Genomic DNA, 24,429 nt, shown 5'->3' with positions numbered 1-24,429 from the left:
TACTACATGATGCTCCTACTACTCCCATTACGTTATTGGATGATAGGATAGAAAATATTTCTTTTTGTGTAAGCGTAGATAAAATTTTGTGACAATATAGGTGAACGTTTATATATGACAGGGATGTCAAACTCAATTTCATTGAAGGCCACATCAGGGTTGTGTTTGACCTCAAGGGGCCAGGGTGAGCATGGCCAAGGTGGGCATGGCCAACTCGACATCACTCATGTGATCAAATGCCACTTTTGCTAGAAGTTTGTTTTGCTAGCATTCTGCCAGTGAAAATGAAGCTTGTAAGGGCCATGGGCCCTTCCAGGCTCCATTTTCAGCTGCAGTGGCCTCCAGCAGTGCTCTGTTTTCAGCTGCAATGGCTTACTGCTGCCTTCTGCTTGCAAAAAGAGACACTAGGAGGTCGTCACAGCTGAAAATGGAGCTTGGGAGGGCTGCGTGCAGCCTTCATTAGCTCTGTTTTCACTGGCAGAAAACTGTGGGCCAGTCCTTCGTTATTTCCAGGTCGGCCCCGCTGACCAGATTTAAGCACCTCATGGACTGGATGCGGCCCGTGGGGCCTGAATTAGACACCCCTGATCTATGATTAAGTCTTTCTATTTCAGACTTTGAAATTGTAGATAAGAAGCTTTCGGTTATTTATATAAAATGTAGAAGATGGCCTCCTCTGAAGCTTATTAGTTTGACATCCTAAATCAACACTTTTATGCATTCAAAGTTTTATTCATACCTTTTATAAGTTAAATAAAACAATGTTGAATTTTTTACCTATCATAATTGTGCACATTCAGTTCTTTTTGGAACAACTATGTCAGAATTAACCAGTTTACACTAACAATTTTCTTTTAAAAATGTATATCTATTTAAAATAACTACTTTTGTCATCCTGTTTTTTTAAAAATAAACAGTGTAAATATGATATTTGCAGCCAGTCATCAAGTAGCATGTTAAAACTTGGTTAGCATGCAAGCATTATGGACTCTTCAATTGGTAGTTTTATTCTGAATTACTACTTTCAAATTTCTCACCTGCTAAGATCTTAGGTACCATATCCCTCAATTATACACGAACCTTCTTCAATCAGATATCTTTTAAAGAAAAATAAGATACATCTTCAAATGGATGCAGAGGAGGCAGGCAGAGGATCTTAAACAGAAAGTTGCTGGTTAAGGACCCAGACATTACTTCTGGAATGACTTAATTGGTATGGGCAGGCACTGAGAGATTAAAGAAAAGGGGCACATGATTAGGAAATTCTTTTAATCTTTTCTACCATGACTGACAGCTGCTTCTGATACTCAGTTCTTTTAACATAAGTAGAGAGGTTATGCCTATCTACCTGGAACAAAGAACTGTAATGCAAATCCTTTTTCCCCCCAGTTTAAGTCCTAACTAGTATAGGTGTTTCAATCTTAACTCCTGGAGCATCTGAGTCAATAATGACTGTGCATTCCATGCACAAGGGAACTATACATCTGGGAAAGCTTCGGGTCATACAAATTGTAGTAATGATGCACATAGGACCAACTGGATTGTAATACATGAATTTGCTCGCACTTCAATGTCTTCTAATTTAGCATGTGTATTTGCAGCAACAGAGATTACACATGGGGAAGATTCAATTTAGGTGGTTGGGACTTTCCTTGTCTGTGATTCATTGCTGTGATAGATGGAGTTGCATTCTACAGCAGAGTAGATTTAATCTGAAGATCTTACAATTATCCAAGATTCATTAGTTTAATGTAACATGCTGATAAAATTAGCATACAAAGTGGGTATTCAGAAAGTGGAGAAACCAATTAACTCATGAGAAATTGGAGAAAGTTGCATTGTGATTCCGATTCAATGAGGTCTGCTTTTCTGCAGCGGTGGAAAAACATGCATTGCAAAATAGTCCATTGGCTGTAGCCTGATACTGACTTCTTAAGGATTCAATTCTGTAGTAAACTTCAAGTGAAGCAATCAATTGAATTTTCTTTGTGAGCTTAAACAGTTTCTTTCCAAGGAAAGTCATTTAGACTATGTTTATTGAATTGAATTGAATATTTGGCCATGTGCGATTAGACACACAAGGAATTTGTCTCCAGTACAGAATCACTCAGTATACATTACTACTTATATACTATGATTAATTGTATAAGTAATAATTTAATAATTTAATTTATTAATAGAATATAATAAAATTATTTCATTTAATGCTGTGCACTTTTTCAAATTCAAGCCAAAAGTTGCATTGGAACACTTAGGAACACAAGCTTAGCTCTCTCTGCAACTTCTCAAAGCAGTTTCCTGGTATTATGCAGCTGCCAGAGGCTATGGCTGGGAGAAAAGATGAAAACAATGTGACTTTCTCAGGATACGACTCCACCCCTTTTATACGTGCGAGTGATATTGTGACACATGCCCAAAAGAGACAAAGCTTTCATCACAACAGCATTTGTGATGCTTTTAAACACCTCTGGAAGCAGCTGTGTTCAAATGTTTTAGACAAAAGATATGGTTGTATCCTCCTGCATTCTAAGGCATCTTTAAAAACCAAATCAGAATATAGAATGTAATTCTTCACTTATCTGTAAAACACAATCCCAAAGGTGCTTTTTCAAGAGGCAATTGGACTTGCTGGTTTTTCTTTGAATATGTTTTGCTTCTCATCCAAGAGGCTTCTTCAACTCTGAAGAGGCCTCTGGGATGGGAAGCTAAACATCTTTAAAAAAAACCCAGAAAGTTCAATTGTCTCTTGAAAACATACCTTTGGGACAACCATGACCTGGATGTTTGAGAATATCTACCGACAGACAGAGACTACAAGGATGGGACCATGCCAACTGAGATGAAACAGGTGTGGAGGCCACAGAGGAGACCCAGCCTATTTCAGCAGGGGTGGAGGAGATGCAGCATGGCCCAGCTCAGGGATTTATGTTCCAGTCCCAGGCCCAGTTTGAGGAACAGGTAGGGCGGTGGGAGGGGGAAGGGAGAGGGCAGGAATGACAGGCTTGGGAGTAGGGGGAAGAAAGGCCCCTCTCAATGGCTCCCTGTCAGACAAATGCTTTGATGTCTATAAATACCCGGGCAGTGCAGGTTATCAGCTAGTAGACTCTAAAGGACAGGTTTCCCTTGTCCACTTGTGCTTGATTCTAGGGGATGGTGCTCATCTCCATTTCTTAGCCAAGGGAGCCAGCATTGTCCAAATACACTTCCATGGTCATGTGGTCAGCATGACTATATGCTGAGGTGCACAGAATGCTGTTACCTTCCCACTTAAGTTGTATCTATTTATCTACTTGCATTTGCATGATTTCAAACTGCTCGGTGGTTAGGTAGCTGGGGCAGGTAATGACAGCTCACCCTATCATGCAGGTCTCAGGTCTCAGGTCTCAAGCCCTGGATGCCTTGTTCTGAGGATTCCAGTTTTGGAAATATCTACCCTATAGATATGTAGGAGCTGCTGTATTTATTGATGTTTGATGGTCAGCTAGTATTTGTTTATACTAATGTAATTGTTATCAATATTTAGTGTATTATATTATGAACCTTCAGTCTGTTGTTAGTGATCTGCTTTTGCTGATAACTGTTCATGACAATGATTTTGAATATATTATTTATTACTTAATACTGTTGTTACCTTGTTTAGAATATTTCTGAAGGATAAAATAGAAATAAAATTTCATAAATACATCTGTAAATACCTCTGATTAAATAACAAGGTTCAGGTCTATCAAAAATATAGACCAGTGAAAACTATTTGATATTTTACATCATGGCTTGCTCTGGTACACAATTTTAGCTATTTTTATTCTTTTTAAAATTCTTAAGGTTAAGTATAAGGCAACTTTTTCTTCTGGCTGCACCTTGTTTTTTTTCTGTTGAATTTTTGGTTAGTTTTGAAGTCCACACTATTTGTGTAAAGCCTATAGCAATTCTTTAGTCATGTCTCCTCAATCCATCCCAATGGACTTGGCAATTGCTCTATCTTCCCAGTAAATATCAGAGTTCAAAGTGTTGTAGCTAGATATTGAATATCACCATTAGATGCTGTTCAGGGGTTTAGCATACCAAAGTAAAGAAGCTAATAAAAGACAAGTTTGAAAGCTTAATAGCATTAACACTGAATGCAGGTTAATCACATTTTCTAAAAAGAGGACATTTGGTAGAGGAGGTTGTTTTACCTAATGCACCAAGTAGAATACGGCATGAACATTTTTTTATATAAATATATTTTCATTTATACTTTGCCTTTTTCCTATGGAACTTACATGTGTGGATGAAGTAGAGAACTAATCCAATGGGGGGGAAAAATAAGGAGCAGGAATATTCATGGAAAAAAGACAAGTGGAGGATGTGAGAATCAGAGGCTGAGACTATTCCAGATTATTTCATAATAAGCAAGCAATCCAAATATTTTGAATTTGTTTAAAGTCCTGACTGAACATAGTATTTAAAATCTGCAAATAATAATAGACCTAAAATCTAAAATCTCAGAAGAAGTAAGAAATAGGATCATCTAGAATATCTCCAACATACCAGATCCAAGGAAGTAGATTTGGTAACATCATGAATGAGGCCTCTTGAATAGATTTTTAAAAATCTGATCTATTTTTAGTACTGGCAATATGGAACACTCTCCAAACAATAAATAAATTATGCTAGAAATTAAAAAAAACCACTAAGGAAAAAACATGAATGTGTGAATGAATGAAATAGTAGTGGAAAAATCTGAAAATATTTTATGAATACTAAAATCATCATTTTTTCAAATTTCTAACCTGGGCTCGGTTCAAATATTGTTCTTATGTGTTTTGTTTGATGTTATCTTACTGGATTACATTAGTCCATCCACTATTTGTAAACCTTGATTTGTGTGACTTATTTAATAAATCATTGTTACATCAAACCCAATGTGACTTGGACAACCTGTAAGTTTTAATTATATTTATTCACTTGTCAATGACTCACATGCAAGATACGCAAGTAATAGTTATAATGAGCGCAGCATAATTTTAGTGTATTGTGCTTCATGGGTCTAACTAGATGATAGTGTGATGCTTAGATTTCCCTTACTGTCTGGAAGGCTCAAGAATGGCAATCCTAGATAACATTTAGAAGAGAAAATATTTTTCTAAGTTATGTTGACTTTCCCTTATGGTGCCAGTTAGTTATATAAATGTTTAAAATTAACCATAGGCTCTCCCCAACATAGGCTAAATAATCTTAAACGTATGAGAAAATAGTAATGTACTTTTTAAAAAAACAAACTCTCTGTAAAATCACATTATGAATAAATCTGTACTATGGACACTTTGCTTAGGTTTTTGGAGCACTGATATTTCTCCATTATTCAACCAATTCCAAATTACATGTATTTTTACACACAATGTCAAAGGAATTTGCTAAGATGCTTCTGGCACATTATAATGGCTGAAATTAGCACCTTGCTAAATAAGACTGGGAATTGGTTTGACTTTGTGCTACTTGAAAATACAATGTCTGATCAATGCAGACCAACTAATTGGTCTGAAGTGGCTAAATGCCGCCACTGAGGAAAGCAAGAAGGAATGGATTTTGGTAGGTAGCTGAATGAAAATGACAATTTGTTGCAAAGAAAAGGCAAATGCTAGGTTTGGAATAATTAGGAAGAGAAGTGAAAATAAAATTGCCAAGACAATAATGCTTTTAGATAAATCCACGGCAGAAACACTAGAGGCTATTCTGAGTGGCACACCTCAAAAAAGAATATTGTAGAATTGGTGACAAAAGCAACTCCCCCACAAAGGTGACTATTGTCTTTTTGTCTATGTCTGCGACCTTCCAAATGAACTGAAATGTTGGTCTGATTCAAGAGTGAACTAACGTTTTATGAGAAATAACTTTAATGCAATTATTTTGTTATGCATCAGGCAAAAAAGCACTGTGGCTATATAACTTAATATAAGTAAAATGTATTCCTTTTACAGTTGCCATGTGTTGAGTTGCATAGATTCCATAAATCAGTGTTGAGTTGCATAGATTCCATAAATACATTTCAACATATTGAATAGATGAAGATAGCATTGTCATAATATATGAGCTGCTTTCTTTTAATCTCTGAATTTGTATTTCACATGGCTTCTTCATCTGCTTGTTTTCTTTTAAATGATATAGCTATTATGCAGCATACCTTCCTAACAATAAAATCCTTTCAGGCTCATAGAGGAAGTAAGTCGCTCCAGGGTGCATTGCTATTGTAAAATAACTGTATTTCTTTGGTACTAACAAAGTCACCCTTGAACTTTGGCCTCCTGCCTCACTACTTACCTTCAGCCATGAGGTCATTTCACAGCAGCCACCTGCCCTGTAATATTTCTTACACAACATATCAATTGCCCTGTAAAGCAAAAGTATACATTTAAGAGCCTAGCTGTCATATTGTTCCCATATGTGAGTTCCTTACTATGCGAAATTCAGTTGTCACTGCTGGGAAGAGGATACCCTTCCCATTTAACCTTTTAGTCAAGTCCTGTGAAGTTCTTTCTGATGTGCAAAAGCTGGCTTAGATCAATGCAACTAATGCATAGAGTTCCGTTTGGCAAAGCCCACCCTGAAGGATACCACTTCCATGAGCCCAAGAGTCATCTTTGTTTCAAGTCATATTTTTCAACCATTAAATTAAGGCATTGGATAGAATATTCCACAGTAAAAAGATACATAATATTCCTATATATAAAGTATAATGCAACGATGTCAGGATTTTAAATCCTTCATTAGAAGGTCTATAAATATACAATATTAAAACATATGACTTAAGAAAAACCAAAGCTGGTCATTAGCTATTTTCACAAGGCTTGCTAATGTTACTAGTAAATTTTGTTTCATACCATTATAGTGGATTGTGTTCAGGAGGTAGCACAAGTCCCACTATCACTTTTAATATATCTGTTAATCCTGATTTTATTTAATAATAGTAACCCATTTATAATGATCACATGGAAATAATGGAATTTATACTGACATAATATTCAACTATGAATCTTCAGATCTTTGGATTGATGAACTGATATGCTGTCCTTTCTGTATCACAGACCTGCTTCTTTGGTCTGCTTCGTGTGGTTTCATAGCTTGCGAGAAGCCATTATTTGCAGCTATTATCTGAATTAAAATTTCATTTGGTGTGCAGTCTTAGTTTGCAGACAAGTACAATTCATTGTCTCTGCTGGTTCAAAAGTTATGCCATTATTTTCGCAATAAACCACAAAAGAAATATATGTGTCGGAGAATGTGAGGACAGAAACTACTTTTGGGTTGATTAAGATCTCTCAGTATTATAGTCTGAGAATTTTTTAAAAAGGCAATTCTTTCAGTCTTCTGCTTCACTGTGACTTTATCCTTCATTTCTATATGTGGCATTCAGTCATATCCTTTCAAACCCCTCCTCACTATTATCTTTATTTTACAGTTCTCTAGTGACTTTAAGGGACACCGTGGTTCAGTGACTAAGACACTGACTTGTTGATCAAAAAGTCGGCAGTTCACGGCTCAAATCCTTAGTGCCGCCTAACGGGGTTGCAGCTTCTGCCAACCTAGCAGTTCGAACCTAGCTTTGAAACGGAGATGAGTACCGCCTCCTAGAATTGGGAACGACTAGCACATACTGTATGTGCAAGGGGAACCTTTACCTTTACCTTTAGTGACTTTAATGAATGTTTTGATCTAATTGGTGATGGCAAGTTGAATTTCTAGGTTAATGTGAATGACATCTTGTATTAGCATTAGGGAGCCACTTTGTTCCAGTGGTTAAGGCACCAGGCTAGAAAACCATAGACCAAAAGTTCTACTCCTCCCTTAATCATGAAAGCTAACTGAAAGGCATTCGGCCCATCATTCTGTCTCAGTCCTACTCACCTCACAAGGGTTATTGTTGGGGGCAAAATAGGAAGAGGAAGCTGGGTCAGATATGTTTGCCACCTTGAGTTATTTGTAAAAATAATAAAGGTGTGATACAAATAAATAAATAATAAATAAATGTGGATGACATTTTGGGTTAAAATGGAGCTATAGCAGAAATTCCTTTTTCAACAACTTCCACTGAACATAGGTTTACCATAATTCACTGATTTGAGTCCAATGGCAGGTTTCTGCGGTTTCCACATTTTTCCAGTCAGCACTGCACTGCTGAATTCTAGAGGTTTAAATCCACATATCTCGTATGAAACCCAGTTGAAGAAGACTTTTTTATTGGAATGCACTGGAAACACACACACACACACACACACACACACAAACCAAAAACCAAAAAGCAAGGTTGGTCATGAAAGTTTTTTCACTTTGTGTATTTCAATCATATGACTTCCTTTCACTGAAAGAATAAAATGTATATATTCATTCAGTTTTAAAGACAGCTTTTGGATAAAAAAGAACATTGAAAAATTTTAAAGCATTCCCCTAGTTCATGGCTTATTTCTTTTGATGGAGTTAATGTTAATCTAATGCTTTAAAAAAAACACTTTTTCTTTTCTATTGTATATTGGTAATATATGAGAACAAATAATAAGAGCACACTTTGTTGGTATTTGATGTTTTTTTTAAGTTTGGCTGCACAGTCTATTTAATAATGTATGGAATATGGACCCAACTGGTTAAAAATACATTTCAAAACATCCACTGTAATGAATGTAGTAGTTAAGCAATCCCATTTTAGCAAATTCTTATCAGCAGCCTTTCAAATGTAGTAAATACAACAACATGTAAAGGCTAAAAGCCTTCTGTATTGTACTCCATTTCATTAGATGTATGAAGTGTTATCCTGATAAAAGCATATGTGTGTTTTTATGCATACTTGTGTATTCATCTGTGACCAGAGAGATTCACAGCCATATATAGTTTATCAACAGAAAAATAGAACAGTGATTTTTTTAATATATGGTGACTATTCAGAGATTTCACTACATTTCTGATATGTATGTAGGCATAAACAATTGGGGGTCGGGGGTGGGGGAAATCCACCTACATCTTACAAGGACATTTTCTTGGTGAAACAGATCTTCAATATGTGCTTTGTTTCTTCTGTGTTCTTTTTGTCATAGTAATTTATAATCCACTTATAAATCCACTTATTTTGAAATGGAGGATCATTGGATCCAATCCTTTCTCTTCTGATTTGTGTTGAACAGCCATTGATAGGACTTTATAACCTTTCTGAAAGGTTATAAGCCCCGTGTGCTAATCATTCTTTGTGCATTTGTCTGTTCATAGCATCATGATTTGAAAATAGAGTTTTGTGAAATTGCTAAAAATCTAGGATTGCAAGCAAATTTTACCTAGGTTATATTTAATATAGTTTAGTTTATTAGCATGCCAAACAAGATTTGTAAGTGAAAAATTCTGTCTCTTTGTAAATGCATCTTGAACTGGTCATCAAAGATACCCATCATTTCTCAACAACTCAGCAGGAGAAAATAGTCTAATCTGGCAGGAAATAGGAGATCTTTGTCTTTTTATCTGTCACTAGACAAAGGAAAATGCAACTCAGGGTTTTGTTGTTGTTGTTGTTATCCTAGGCAAAATATATATTTTCGTTCCTTCTAATGCTGGCAAGACAGTATTTCTCCCCCTTCCAAGATTGTCCTAATTTCTTCTTTCCTCTGTTTGGTAGATATTAATAATAATATTAATAAAACCAAAGGAAATGATTTTTGTCCCATTCACAAGTTTATTTTTATGTGGGACCACAGAGTCAAAGGATTGGAACAGCTAACAGAAACTTGGCCTCGTATTTCTCCCACCTGGTAGGAAAGAGTTCTTAGACTATTCTGTTATATTGCTATACATTAGACTATTATCTATTACACTATTCTTAAAATATTCACAGAGGATCTGCAGACTATAGATGGTCTCCAAATTTACAGCAATATAGGTTTGTAGGCCATCACTAGCACTTTGAATTGTACTCATAAATCAACTGGTAGCTCATCCAACATCTGCAAAGCAGGTATTATTTTGCTAAAATATTCTAGAACTTTCTCGTTAGCAAACAGGTCACCTTAACTTCAACAAGTTGCAATTTCAGAGTAAATTTAAAAGGAGTCCCAAGTAAAGCACATTAGTCACTTCTCAAGCTGAAGATATGGTCACCACCATCCGAAGATCTCTAAGAATATTTTTACCACTTTTGGGCCCAAGCTTTGGATGCAAAGCTGCTATACCATTGAAAACCCAACTGTCAATTTTCCAACATTTTTGAATTCTTGTTATTTTAAAGCTTAATTGCTTAGAGTATGTTATATTACATGCTAATGCCAATTAAAGATTGCTGGAGAAAAGTTGGAAAACCAATATTCAGAAACAAAAATACTTTTGGAATGGTAAAGTTTCCAGTTCAATGCCCTATGACTTCTCTGGCTAAAAGGAGCACGAAAAGCAAGGCTATGGTAACAATCTTACCTGTTGTATATCAGAAGAAATTTTGTTTATAAAGCTACAAAATATTGGCTGCAAAAATTAAATTGCTGAATGGTAATGACTAGAATTGATACATCTCTTTGCTACCATCTAATACCACTTATAGTTTTGCTATCCAGATTTATACGCTAGCATTGCTTTTTGTACTTTGTATAAAGTAGGTATCTGTTAAATTAGTTGATTACTTTTAAATACATTCATCATCAAGTGAGACATTTTAAAATTATAATACAGCCCTAAATCACAATTGCAAGCTATAAGTTAGGACAAAAAAGTTTTCTTTTTCATTCTACATTTCTGAACAGTAATATGTCAGAATTTAATTGTATATAAATGATAAGTTAAATATTAGTTTGAAAGATTTGTTATTTTTCTTAATCTTTTGCCCCTTATATGCTTTTATAATTTGACTTCCAATAATTATAGTTCAAATATAAATTGAATTTCAAATATTAATTTTTGGATGATAAATTCTAGCTATATTCTTCTGCTCTATCTCTCTTACATTGTTTCTATTGAACTTAATTTCTTATTTCTTTCTGCTAATTTATATAAGGAGCAACAATGGAATGTTACTTTTTTTCTCATCTACATGTAGCTCTTTTTATTCAAAAATTGATTTTGAAGCCACTATATTACAATGATACGGGTTTTCATTAGCTATGTATACACTCACTCACACATACAGAATCAATAAAGTTGTACTTTCTAAAAAGGCAGGTAATTAGATAAATATTTCTGATGCAGGGTCAACAATATCTGTGAAATTGTATCAAATTTATTTCAAAAGGCAGATTGTATGAATGGCTTCCAATCTCATTTTCATCCATCTCATTTATATTTTTAGACAGTCTTTATGTGAAAACAATGACTTTAATATCAAACATTTTAAATGATGCTTGAAATATCAGTCACTTGACTTTGATGTCACACACAATTAAATTCAAGCTATCTTCTCTCAGTTAATAACAGCAATCTCACCAAGTCTAGGACCTAATTAATACAAGCTATTTGTCACTGAGGGGTGACACATGTATATCAGAATGCTTGAAACATTGTTTGGAGATGAAGTAGGTCTAGCCTGCCATGAAATGCAGCTTTGTATGATTGGCTTTAAACATTTTGAAAAGCCCAAAAGTTTAGAGCACTCAAGCTGAGATTTAACAGTCCAGAAAAGGTGCTATTGAGGCAGCAACTTCTTTTAGGTTGCTAAATAAGTTATTTAAAAAGAAAGGCAACTTAGAACTTGTTTCTGCATTTGCATGATTGGCAGAATTAGTAACAGGTTGTCTTTGGTAATTTGCTTAATGTGCTCTTTTTAATTGATGCAACGGAATGCACACAATTATACTTTTTATTATCTAATAAGCATATTTCATTGTTTACACTTTTAAAGTAGGACTATGTCATTCTGACTAGGCTTTCTGGGGTCAGGGAATGAGATTATCTTCTTTTATTCTGAAAGCATTAAGTAATGTTATTTGATCATTCAACTCATGAAGAAACTCCTGATTTTGCACATATATGTGGCTGCACTATTCTCGCTATGGTAAATTTATTTTATTATTTTATTTATTAGTTTGTCAAACATGTACAAGATAGCAGGTATAAATATGAACATGGACATGAATGAAGGAAATGAATATAAATAAATGGGGATAGTAGGACAGGGACAGTAGGCAAACTGTTGCGCTTATGCACGCCCCCTTTACGAACCTCTTAGGAATGGGATGAGGTCCATGGTGGACAGTTTAAGGTTGAAGCTATGAGGGTTTGAGGATGTAACAGCAGAGTCGGGTAGAGCATTCCAGACATTGACCATTCTGTTGCTGAAGTCATATTTTCTGCAATCGAGTTTGGAGCGGTTTACCTTGAGTTTGTATTGATTGTTTTCCCATGTATTATTGAGGTTGAAGCTGAAGAAGTCGTTGACAAGTAAGAAGTTGTAGCAGACAATTTTGTGTACTATACTTAGATCAGACACAGGTGGCACAGTTCCAGATTGTCCAATCCCAAAATTTCAAGCCTTGTAGCATAAGGGATTCTATTGTGAGCAGAAGAGTGGAGTACTCTTCTTGTGAAATACCTCTGGATCCACTCAATTGTATTAATGTCCGATATACAGTGGGGATTCCAGGCAGATGAGCTGTATTCAAGAATTGGTCTGGCAAAGGTTTTGTATGCCCTAGTTGTTACTGAGAAGAAGTTTCACAAAATTAGGTTAACAATTCTTAATGCCTTTTGACAATTTTGTTACAGTGAGCTCTGGGGCTTAGATCATTTGAGATGAGTACTCCTAGGTCCTTCACAGAGTCTTCTGGAAGCCACAGAAGATGTGAGCTTTATTCTTCATTCAACCTCTGATTCACTACTGATCTTGGATTATAGTACAAAGCAGATATATTGCTTATAATGGGAGAGAAATGATGATGAACGAATCAACATTCATTTTAATGGCAGAAGAGATATGACCACAATAGCATTCCACTTAGGTGTAAGGCACTATTTCTTCAACAAGGTATGGAAAGATCTATACAGGACAACTGAAGAAATGGACAACTGTAGAAGCAATTTCTATGTGGAAAGACAAGAAAACTATTTCATTGCAAGATTGTATTCTCTCAATTTAATAGTTTGTTCGTAAACTTTTACTTTTTTAAAAAATGCCTGAAAGTCAGTATTGACTCCTGGTGGCAGCTTGGACAAGTCCAACCAGTTTTACTGGCAACATTTTCAGAAGTGGTTTGCCAATACTTCCTTTCTAAGATGAGAAAGACTGACTATCCCAAAGTCATCTAGCTGGCTTCATGCCAAGGCAGGATTACATTTCAGAGTCTTTCAGTTTCTAGCCTGATGTCAGGCACAATGAATCAGGACCATACTTTAGGTTCCAGTTAAGAACATTTTTTGCTCAAACCTACACATAACAATATAGCCCACTCATTGTCAGTACTAAATTGGAGTTAGATACTAGTCAATGGAATCCAAGGAGATATGGATTTGAACCATTTGTGGACATGTAATGATTCTAGCCTGAGTACTTTCTTGACTCCAAATCTAACCTGTGTGTCTTCTTCTTAAGTTGGTGCCTTGAACAACTATACCACATTGGTTCTCAGTGTTTTACATGGATAAGATTATTTAAATATAAATTAACTCAACTCTGTGAAATGAAAATGTGTTGCACCACTGGTACATTTGTATGTATACAAGTCTGATGTCTTCCTATATCTTCTTCACACAATTTTACAAGGAAAGCTGCAATATGAAGATATATGCACTTAATGAAACTAGATTAGCTATCCTGACATATTTCTATATTAATCAATTAAATTAATTTAAAATAAATTAAATTAATTGATCAATAAAATATATAGACTGCCATAAACTCCAGGAATTTAGAAAAACAATAATATAAGAATAATATAACAAAATATTACCAAGCACCAATACTGGAGAGGGAAAAAATATAAAAGAGAATCATAAAAAAGACAAACAAAGGATCTTGACCCATGGTCTGCTAAACATATCATCAAAGTTTGAAGAAGTACAAGGTTGGAGCTGTATCATATTGTAGACCATGGAATAAGAATAGTCTGAAAAATTAAATTAAATGGAAAATTCATTTAATTTCATTTATTAAATTTGCATTCTACTTTATGACCTCATTGATACTGTTTTTCAACTGCCATGTAAAGAAAACATTAACACATAAATATAAAAATGGCCATGGAATAAAATAGATTGATTAAAAAAGGTCAAGAATTTTATTATAAAGTTCTTTCTAAACAGGAAACCCCTAGAAATGACTGAAATGGCTTGTAGAGTTGTCAGTAGTGGTCTGAATGTAGATGCTGATCATTCCTGATCTATATTATCTTTTTCTAACAGAGGCTACAATATATTCAAGAGACAATAGGAAAAATTTAGGCAAAGATTATTCGTTGAATTAAACAGAAGGTCCATATATAGTTTACATAAATATGTGCATTTGCTACCTCATAGAGGTAAAACTGTGAGCCCATTAAAGTGAAAAGTGCTTTTGAAGGTGTAAGTTGCTTTGACCAATTAAAGAAAGATGATCTCCTTTCTCTAGGAATTGGTGGTATGCTTTTCTCCATTTTTGAGATATAAAGTCCTAGCATTATTGAGTTGACCTCTTCAAGTAGATGGTTTTCATCAGGACTGAAAAGACTAGTCAAGTCATATAAATATTATATTGAACATTTTTTTTTCATTTTAGTACTTGGTGAGAAATAACAAAATGCACACCTGGATTTTTCCCACAACAGAAGAAGTAGATAGGTCAAAGTGTATGCCTTTGCCTTATTTTGGAACATAAAAGTATATTTCTTGAAAGAAAGATGACATTTTATCTAAGAAGGTGACTATTCTCTCCTACAATCCAAAAAAATTAGACAGAAAAAAGCCTTACTTATTTCCATTACTGAATTATCAGTGACCCCAAGACACCCATCCCATTTTAGAGGTAAATTATTTGAAGAAAAACCTAGTTTTTATTCAAGGCAAATAGAGTTTAAGCCCATTTAATTTAGGAATTTTTTTATAGAAGTCAATAACACTGCAGATGTCAGACAGAAAATATTCCCATCACCTACTATCTGATCCTTTTATCTGAAGCTGTTTTGTGCACAGATAGAAAATATGTTCTACTGCTCATTTAAAGAAGCAGATGAACCTCACCTTTTTACTTGGATGGTATCTATTGAATTTTTAAAAAGATAAAGGGACCCAGACAGGGTAAAAGGGGAAATGGAATTCAGTAAAACATTTCAGCAAATGGATCTGGCTTCTATTTATAAATGAGACGGTACATTTGGGATTGTTAGATGAATATGACTATAAAAATAAGGTGAGATAGATAGATAGATAGATAGATAGATAGATAGATAGATAGATAGATAGATAGATAGATAGATAATAGATCGATGATAGATATTCTCTGATACAGTAGCTCTACTATTATACTGAAGTATTAGAAAATCTCTCTCCTTTCTCATCTATCTATCTATCTATCTATCTATCTATCTATCTATCTATCTATCTATCATCTATCTCTATATGACAGTATATTGCATGAAAAAACAGCATGAAATACAAAAGATTTCACATAATCATAGGCCATATAGTGCTCTCCGGCAAAAGTGCAGACATTTTTGGTAAAACCAAATTCTTCATTATGGAAGCATATCTAATATGCCACATATTGTAATTATAATATGCCAGCATCTTTAATCTAAATCGGATTACACCATCTTTTGATGCTAAGCAAGGGTCAAGGGAAAGCTTTTGGCTTATCTGAAGCAAACCACGATTTATTAATGTTTAAAACACAAGAAAGGCCTTTTATTCCACCCCTCCCCCTCCTGTCCATCTTTGCTGACGCAGTGAGAGCTCCCCCTCTTGTTTTAATCCATTATGTCAGATATGCTGAGGGTAAAGTAGCCAAATAGAAGGTTGAAGGCAACAAAACTAAATTAATGAGTAAAAACTGGTATATTCTTGGCAGGACTTCTTTACCATAGTACTTAGTATTGTATTACAATAGATGTTGTTGCTATTATTAACTTTTTGTAAAAGAATGATTTGGATTATTACATTTTAAGTCTATATATTGTGTGGTTCAGAAAAAATGCTAAAATTTAGGCAAAATGATGGATTGGAATCTGAAAAATGATTCTGTCTTCCATTCCAATTTCAAGATACACTATTAATTCAAAAATCAACAAATAAAATTCAACTATCTAATCTTTGAAAATTTATTAAAATCTGAATATTAATTTACTCAATGATTCATTAATTTTAATCCATTATGTACATTGCTGATTTATATAATAAAAACAGTATATTTTACAGTAGGATATGTTGGGGCCATGAGTGAGTGGAGCTAGAAAAAAGGTTGATATAGTCAGAACACCAGTAAATTCCAAGCTTCCTTTAGTTTGCTCCCATCAGTTGCAGGGAAAAACACTCCACATAGTTCTTCTACCTCCCACACATACTTTATACTTCTTTTTTTCTCCTCTTCTTAATGTTCTTCTCAAGACTACACATATTGCATAAGGCTTGCAAATGGATTTGAAGTATCATGTGATCATAAATTCTTTTTAAGCGGGGTTATATAACTGTAAGTATTTGCTAATTAAAAGGAATTATTTTTGACAAAAAACAAAAAACTATCACATCTAAAACATTAGAAAATCAGATAAATAATCCTGTATTATTTATATAGGATAAGACTGATAAAAATTGCATAGAATATGAGTAGCTCATTTAAAAGATTTTTTTCATTTCCTTTTGTAAGCGACTCAGATAGAACCCTTACTACTTTTTTAATTCCTCAGATCTGAGATATGAGCATTACATTACATTAGCAGCATATATATATATATATGTGTGTGTGTGTGTGTGTGTGTGTGTGTGTGTGTGTGTTTTCTGAGGTTTTCACAGGTGTTTGTATGTAGGTCTTTGGTTGTTCGGGTTTTCTCCCGTGTAAAATTGGAAATGTCTTGGCAACGTTTCGACGAAGTCTCATTCATCATCTTCAGGCTTCAGCTTCGTGCTTCTGGGAGCAATGTGTGATCGCAGCTGTTTCTTCCTTTTAACTGCTAGTGGGGGTTTGAACTGATTGGGTGGGAGCTTGGCTGTGCTCTGATTGGATGGGGGTTTTTTGTCCTCTGGTTGGGTGGGGGGGTGTCCTGTTTGGGTGGGGGCTTGGTTGTGCTCAATTTAGTCTGTGTTGCAGGGGGATTTGAGCTGGTGAGCTGCATAGCTGTTGTTTGGCTTTGTGGTGGTGCTACATCTTCATAGTGGGTGTCAGTCTGCTGCATGTATGGATTGGAGGGGTTTGAAATGGCTAATGTTGCAGCTGCGGTTTGGCTTCTGGTCCTTGGTCGTGCTTCATGATCAGTGTGGGTTTGGGTCTGCTTTCTGGGTGGATGTGCGGTGGTGACATCCTGTGTGGACCTCGTGAGTGTGGGTCTGGTGTCATTCCTCGTGTTAGGGACTCGTTTGTCAATAAGGGCGGGTTTCCAAATGGCTGGTAGGCGGAAGGTATCATCTCGTTTGTTCATGCTGTGTGGGCGTTTTTCTATCTCAATGGCTTCTCTGATTATTCTGTTGTTAAAGTGTTCAGTTTTGGCGATAGTTCTGGTCTTTTTAAAGTCAATATCATGTCCTGTGACTTTAAAGTGTTGGACTAGGGAAGAAGTTGGTTCCTCTTTTTTGACTGAGTTCTTGTGTTCTTCAATGCGTGCACTTATTCTTCTGTTGGTTTGTCCGAAGTCTCATTTGTCATCTTCAGGCTTCAGCTTCGTGCTTCTAGGAGCAATGTCTGATCGCAACTGTTTCTTGTTGCGATCCTGATGAAACAGTTGCGATCCTGATGAAACAGTTGTGATCACACATTGCTCCTAGAAGCACGAAGCTGAAGCCTGAAGATGACGAATGAGACTTCGTCGAAACGTCGCCAAGACACTTCCAATTTTACGTGGGAGAAAACCCGAATAACCAAAGACCTACATACAAACACCCGCAAAAACCTCAGAAAACAAACATATATATATGTTTGTCTCTGTGTGTGTGTGTCTCTGTGTGTGTGTGTGTCTCTCTCTGTGTGTGTGTATTCTGGATGCTGTTGCTACATAAGAACTTCTAGCACCCCCAGATCTCTATTGCCTTCCTGTTACTTCTTGTTCCTCTATCCTTTTACTGCCAATACTGAATCAAGTTAAATTGTTAACTCAGATAAATTCTGAGCAGGGAGAGGAGCCATTTTGAATTTCATCTCACAATACAATGTTTTGGATAACCCTGTTCTCTGCTTCCCCCACCCTTCTCCATCAAGAATAAGGCCCAAAGCTTTGCATTTATAATAAATGAATGACTCCAGCACATTACAGCCTGGATAAACCTGGAGTGTTTAGGTAGGGAGCTATTTGCTACATAGTGAAACAAACTGACCTTCACTTGCCTTCCAGCTTGGCTATTTTAATCATTCAAATGTGATGTTTATATAATAACACTTTAATTCTGTTGCTTTTTTTACAATGAATGTGAGAGTTCAAGTATAGGCTGTCTCAGAAGAATTTGTGGGCTTTTTGCATGTTTACTGCTTTTCTGGAGTAATTTCTGTTTTCTTTCATAAATATCATTTTCATTTTAGAAAACAAGCAAGTGGCTAGAATGTTAAAAAATATGACGTAATTCTTGAAGCAGATTGCACATATAATTTTACTTCTGCTAGCACTCATTTCCACCCACCCACTGAATTTATGGCATCTGGAAGCCACAATGCATTGTTTCTCTTTTAAAATTAAGATGCTATAATATCTGCTATGCTTTTGCATTTTATGAATATTTTATTGCATGATGAACAAGAATGATCATACAAGCTTGTAAATGAGCAATATTTCATGTAAATGTTTTGCAAGGCGAACCCATGGAAATGCATTTTATTTTCATAGGTGGCCTGGTGGGCATCAGAGGGAAGACATGCAGAATATATAGTTATGCCACCCTGAGGCTTTATGCTTCATAAGTATGAGACAGAGGTTCGATTCACACAAAGAAGCTGCAGTTTGCAGCGGCCACTTTAACTGCCAGTATACAGAAGCTAAAGCATGTGGAAATACTTTGGCCTCCAGAAAGCAACATGTACAATTTTAATTTCTCACATTAATCCATAATGCATCCTCCATTTCATGATAGTTATGAAGATGTTGACATGGTTATATACACATATCAGTAGGTGTTTATCTGCAGTGTCAAAAATCATGAGATAGCCAGGAACATTCAGTAAGCATGAAGGTTGTGGGACCTCAAAATATGCAATGAAATAATAATTTTGCTATCTCATAACAAAGAGCCTAATAATTAATTTCCTCTACCTCTTATCGCAGCAGCACAATTGTCTTAAAATAACAATTAGGAAGTCTTCCATGAAGGTCTTGAATATTACAAATATATTTCCCCACACAAGTAAAAAAATCTTAACCCAAGGTTAAGTCTAATTAGTCTATCTAGTTCAGGCTTGACTATACTGACTAACCACAGTATTCCAGGGTTTTGAAAATGAGACTCACTTTATCTAACCTGAAAGTAAATATTTTGAACCAACTATGGATAACCTATATCTTTCCTGGTATCTTTTACAATTGATCAGGCTGATTGGGATGTTGGGAGTTGCTATTTAGCAATCTTTGGAAGAGTAGAATTTCTTTCTTCCTAGACAACTTGATAAAAATATGAAAAGCTGTGTTTTACTTTAAAATGGAGATGCCAGTGCCCAAAACTCAGTTATTCTATATCAGGGGTGTCAAACTTGCGTTCACTGAGGGCTGCATTAGGGTTGTGTTTGACCTTGGGAGGTCGGAGTGGGCGTGGCCAGGTTGGGCATGGTTAGCTTGACATCACTTGTATTGGGGGAACCTATAGTGGTCCAAACACTCTGCCAGTGAAAATGGGCTCCCTAGCTCCATTTTTGGGTGTCGCGGCCTCCTGTATTCCTCTGCCAGCAAAAACAGCACATGGCCATCCCAAACTCCTTTTTTGCTGGCAGAGGCACTGCAGGCCGGTCTTTCACTTTCTCCAGGATGACTTTGCAGGCCAGATCTAAGCACCCTGTGTGCCGAATCTGGCCCCCAGGCCTTCAGTTTGACATCTCTGTTCTATATGAAAACACCTGCTCTTCCATTAATCTATTTTTCCTCTCTGAATTCATCAGCAGTAGAAAAAGTGTTGGACATACAGGCTCATACTGGAACTGATAATTACATAAATTGAATTGTTTTAGATAAGATGAAATTCCACTCTGGTTGCCATGCTTCTAAATTAATATGAATTGTAACCATCTATTTAAATAGATCTATTTAAATAGAATGACATGGTGGCTCAGGGGCTAGGACATTGAGCTTGTTGATTGAAAGGTCAGCAGCTCAGCGGTTCGAATCCCTAGTGCTGCTGTGTAACGGGGTGAGCTCCCGTTACTTGCCCCAGCTTCTGCCAACCTAGCAGTTTTGAAAGCATATAAAAATGCAAGTAGAAAAAATAGGGACCACCTTTGGTGGGAAGGTAACAGCGTTCCATGCGCCTTTGGCATTGAGTCATGCCGGCCACATGACCACAGAGACGTCTTCGGACAGCGCTGGCTCTTCGGCTTTGAAACGGAGATGAGCACTGCCCCCTAGAGTTGGCAACGACTAGCACGTATGTGCGAGGGGAACCTTTACCGTTACCTTTTATTTAAATAGATATAAAAATATCAAATTAATAATGTAAGGCAGATACTATCATTAAGGTATTGCAGATATTTTATGGGGCTGGATGCATCATGCACTGGCCATGCCCATGCCCAGTTTAGCGAAGGGGAAAATGTCCTAATACGTCACCTGATGCCTCTCCCATACAGAGTTAGATATTAAGCTTTTATTTGTCATTATCTTGCACATAGAGATACTTTATAGGAAATATTGAAAATTTTGGAAACTAAATCTCAGTTGAAATTTATATTCTTATTTGTTTTATTTTAAATTGTAAGCCTGGAATGGAGTGGGATAAGTAATCTAAAACATAGCAGCTGATATTTTACTGATATCTAATTTAGAAAAGAATAATTTTATAGAATCAATGATAAGTCATGAAAGCCCATTTCATGATATAGAAGAGAATGTTAGTTCAGAGTTGAACTGTGCTATCCATTCTTGACTGTTTGCAGATGTTTCATTACCCATCATTATGATGACGATACCTAGCTGAGTAATGAAATAACTGTTGAAAACAGTTTTTTGAAGTTGAGCATGCGTCAAAAATTCTTATTTTACATCTTAATAAGAATTTGTGCTGCAATTTGCATATAGCTTAGTCAAGATATTAAATAAACATAATGTAGCTTTAGCATATTTTATTGTGTACTAGATTAGAATCCAATTAGTTTTCCCAAACTTGCATGGCCAAAAGCTAGAAATTCTGGGCCTGAATATGAATTTTATCACAAATGGAGGGCAGATAGATGGAAACAATGGGCATATATTGTTCTTATTTCTCATATCTATAAAATGGAAGTAATACTTGCAAGGCAGTTGTGAGAATAAACACTACAAATGCAACATTAGGTAGTAAGTGCCAAAAGGAGGGTTTATATTGCCCAATAAAGGTTAAAATTGAATCCTGGCAAGACCAAGTGGCTCTGGGGTTGGGGTTTTTTGGTTCATAGAGAATTGCCATCTTTGATCTTGATGGGGTGACACACCCAGTGCATAATCACACATCCTCAAACACATCCAGTGCATAATCTGTGGGTTTTCCTGGATTCGTAACTCCTGCAGGTGGCAGTTGTGACCAGGAGGGCCTTTGCACACCTGTGGATTGTATGTCAGTTATGCCCTTTCCCAGACCAACAATCCCTATTCAAAGTCACTCATGCCCTAATCACCTCCTGTTTTGACTATTGCAACATGCTCTACATGGGGCTGCCCTTGAAAAGCATCCGGAAGCTCCAATTAGTGCAAAATACAACAGCCCACATTGATGTGCACATATATTGCCTCTTCTGCATTACTTAAATTTACTTAAATTACTGCAATTTAAGTGCAATTTAATTACTGCAATTTAATTACTGCAATTTAAGTGCAATTAAAGGTGTTGGTTGTCACCTTTAAAGCCCTTCATGGCTTAGGACCAGTTACCTGAGGAACCTCTAAGTGACCAGTTATCTGAGGAACCTCTAAGTGACCACATCCACCCAACCCACTAGAATAGGAAGGAAAGGATTGTTGCAAGTCCATTCCCCAAGGAGATACATCCGGCAGGACCCAGAAGAAGGGCCTTCTCCATGGTGTCCTTCCCTCTGGAACATCATCCCTCTGGAAATTAGACTGGTCCCCACCCTAACATTCAAAGGCCTTGAAGATGTGGTTCTGCGAGCAGGCCTGGGGAAACCAGAGCAGGATGGAGTCCATTAAATGGCTGGTATGAGTGTGTGTTGTTGCCAGGATGGGGTGGGTGGGAGTTTATTATTTTAATTATTTAATTATTTTTATTTCTTTTATATTGTTTTTTTTTATTTCCTGTAAGCTGCCTTGAAGCACTGGGAGCAAGTAGGCGGCAATATATTTTTTCCAAATTAAAATAATAAAATAAAATAATAGATACTTCTCTGGCAATTTTAGAAGGCTGTCCTAGGTGTTTGGTTTTTCATAGGTATAGGGCTGCAGCTTGGAAAAAGGAAGAAGCTAAATTCAGTACTGGATACAGCTAGATAAGCAAATGCTGAAAACATGTAACTGAACTTTTTGGTAAAGGACTGATATTTTATTCATGGCATTGTATACTGGCATTGGTATAGATGGCTTTCAGATTCTCTGAAAGAAAATCTGTCTGAAAGGGTTTGGGATATTAGGAAACATTCAGAGATTCAGCACGCGAAACCATTTATGAATCTATTTTCCCTCTTAGTAATAACAAATCACCATAGGCTCATTTTCTGATGTTCAAGGCTAACTATCCATTAAGTCCCCTTTCAGAGTTACGTTAGGGTGTAAGTTACACATGGTTGGAAATTTCTAGCCTGGCAGACTGTTGTCTTCCTTAATCTTTCTTCAGAATCTGATCCACAACAGATGATATTTTTCCTCTGAATAGGATCTTATTCTGATATCCACATTCTTTTCCAGTAGTTTTTAACATTATTTCAGCAATGTTCATTGGGCTTGTTCTGGAAAAGCAAATTTTCAGCAGTTCCAAGACTGCCTAATATAACATGGTTCATCAGCTACCTCTTCTTTTTTCTCTCTGTTCTCCTTCCCTTGTCAGTCAACTTAGTCCATGTTAATTTCCATTTCTCTCCTCATGATAATTATGCCATAAAAATACCTCTTAGTTATTTTCCAGGTAGTGTATCAGAGTATCAATAGAGTGTATATCCAAGTGATCACAGGACAACATACAGTATGTAGCTCCTGCTGTCACAGAATTTTTATATTTAGATAAGCATAGGTATACGATTGCAGCTTATAAATGATTAACATTCCCACAAACAACCAGTGTTTGTAATGATTACAGTCTTGGATTAGGACAGAGGAGACCTAGATTCAAATCCACTTCCACCACAGAAGCTTATTGAATGATTTTGGGCCACTAATGTTTTTTCTTTGCCCAATTCACAGGTTTGTTATGAGGAAAAATTTGGAGTGGGAGTTTCCATGTATGCTGCCTGGAGCTATTCTACAAGGACAGATCTAAAAGATATAATAAACCATTAATAAATATATAAATAACTGAAAATGCACACTCACATTTTACAGGGTACATTTTATTTAAATCCATGGCCTGGTGGAAGTTATCAAAGCACTCATGCCTTCATTTTTTTCCTTATAAACCTTTCTAAAATCATCAGAAGAGTTCCCAATATAGAGCTATTTCCATCATGAAACCTAGAGTTAAAGGTTAGATGAAAATGAAATGAACAGATTTTTTCCCCCCGATTAACTGAGATTACTAATGTACCTTTCAAAGAATTGTGAGGAAGACTCATATGTACTTGGGGTTCTACAAGTCTTTAAAAACAACATTTGAACAAAGTTCAGAGCTCTTAAAAACTCCTGTTTCATTCAAAGCATTATTAAAATGAATAATCCCTTTGAAGCTTTGCACACCTCTAGTTGCTATCTCAAAAGAGCTATAGCCTAGTTATGAGTTATAAACACATAGTAGCAGTCCTAGGTAATTAAGAGGGTTTAGGTCATTTTCACATCAGCAATTTAAAAAATCTTCAAGTGTTATCCAGCTATCGTTGAGCCAAGTAATAGGGAGGCAGAGTAGTTTTATATCATTTTAACAATGGGTGCATGATGCTATGAAAATAATATCAATCGTTAGTATAAAAATGATCCTGGCATCCTTTAAGTAAAAGTAGATAAATAAATAAATGGAATATAAATACATACAGTACATACATGCATAAATAAAAAA

Source organism: Ahaetulla prasina, chromosome 6 (assembly GCF_028640845.1).
Source record: "Ahaetulla prasina isolate Xishuangbanna chromosome 6, ASM2864084v1, whole genome shotgun sequence".
NCBI classification, from domain to species: Eukaryota; Metazoa; Chordata; class Lepidosauria; order Squamata; family Colubridae; genus Ahaetulla; species Ahaetulla prasina.
This window is presented reverse-complemented; position numbering follows the sequence as displayed.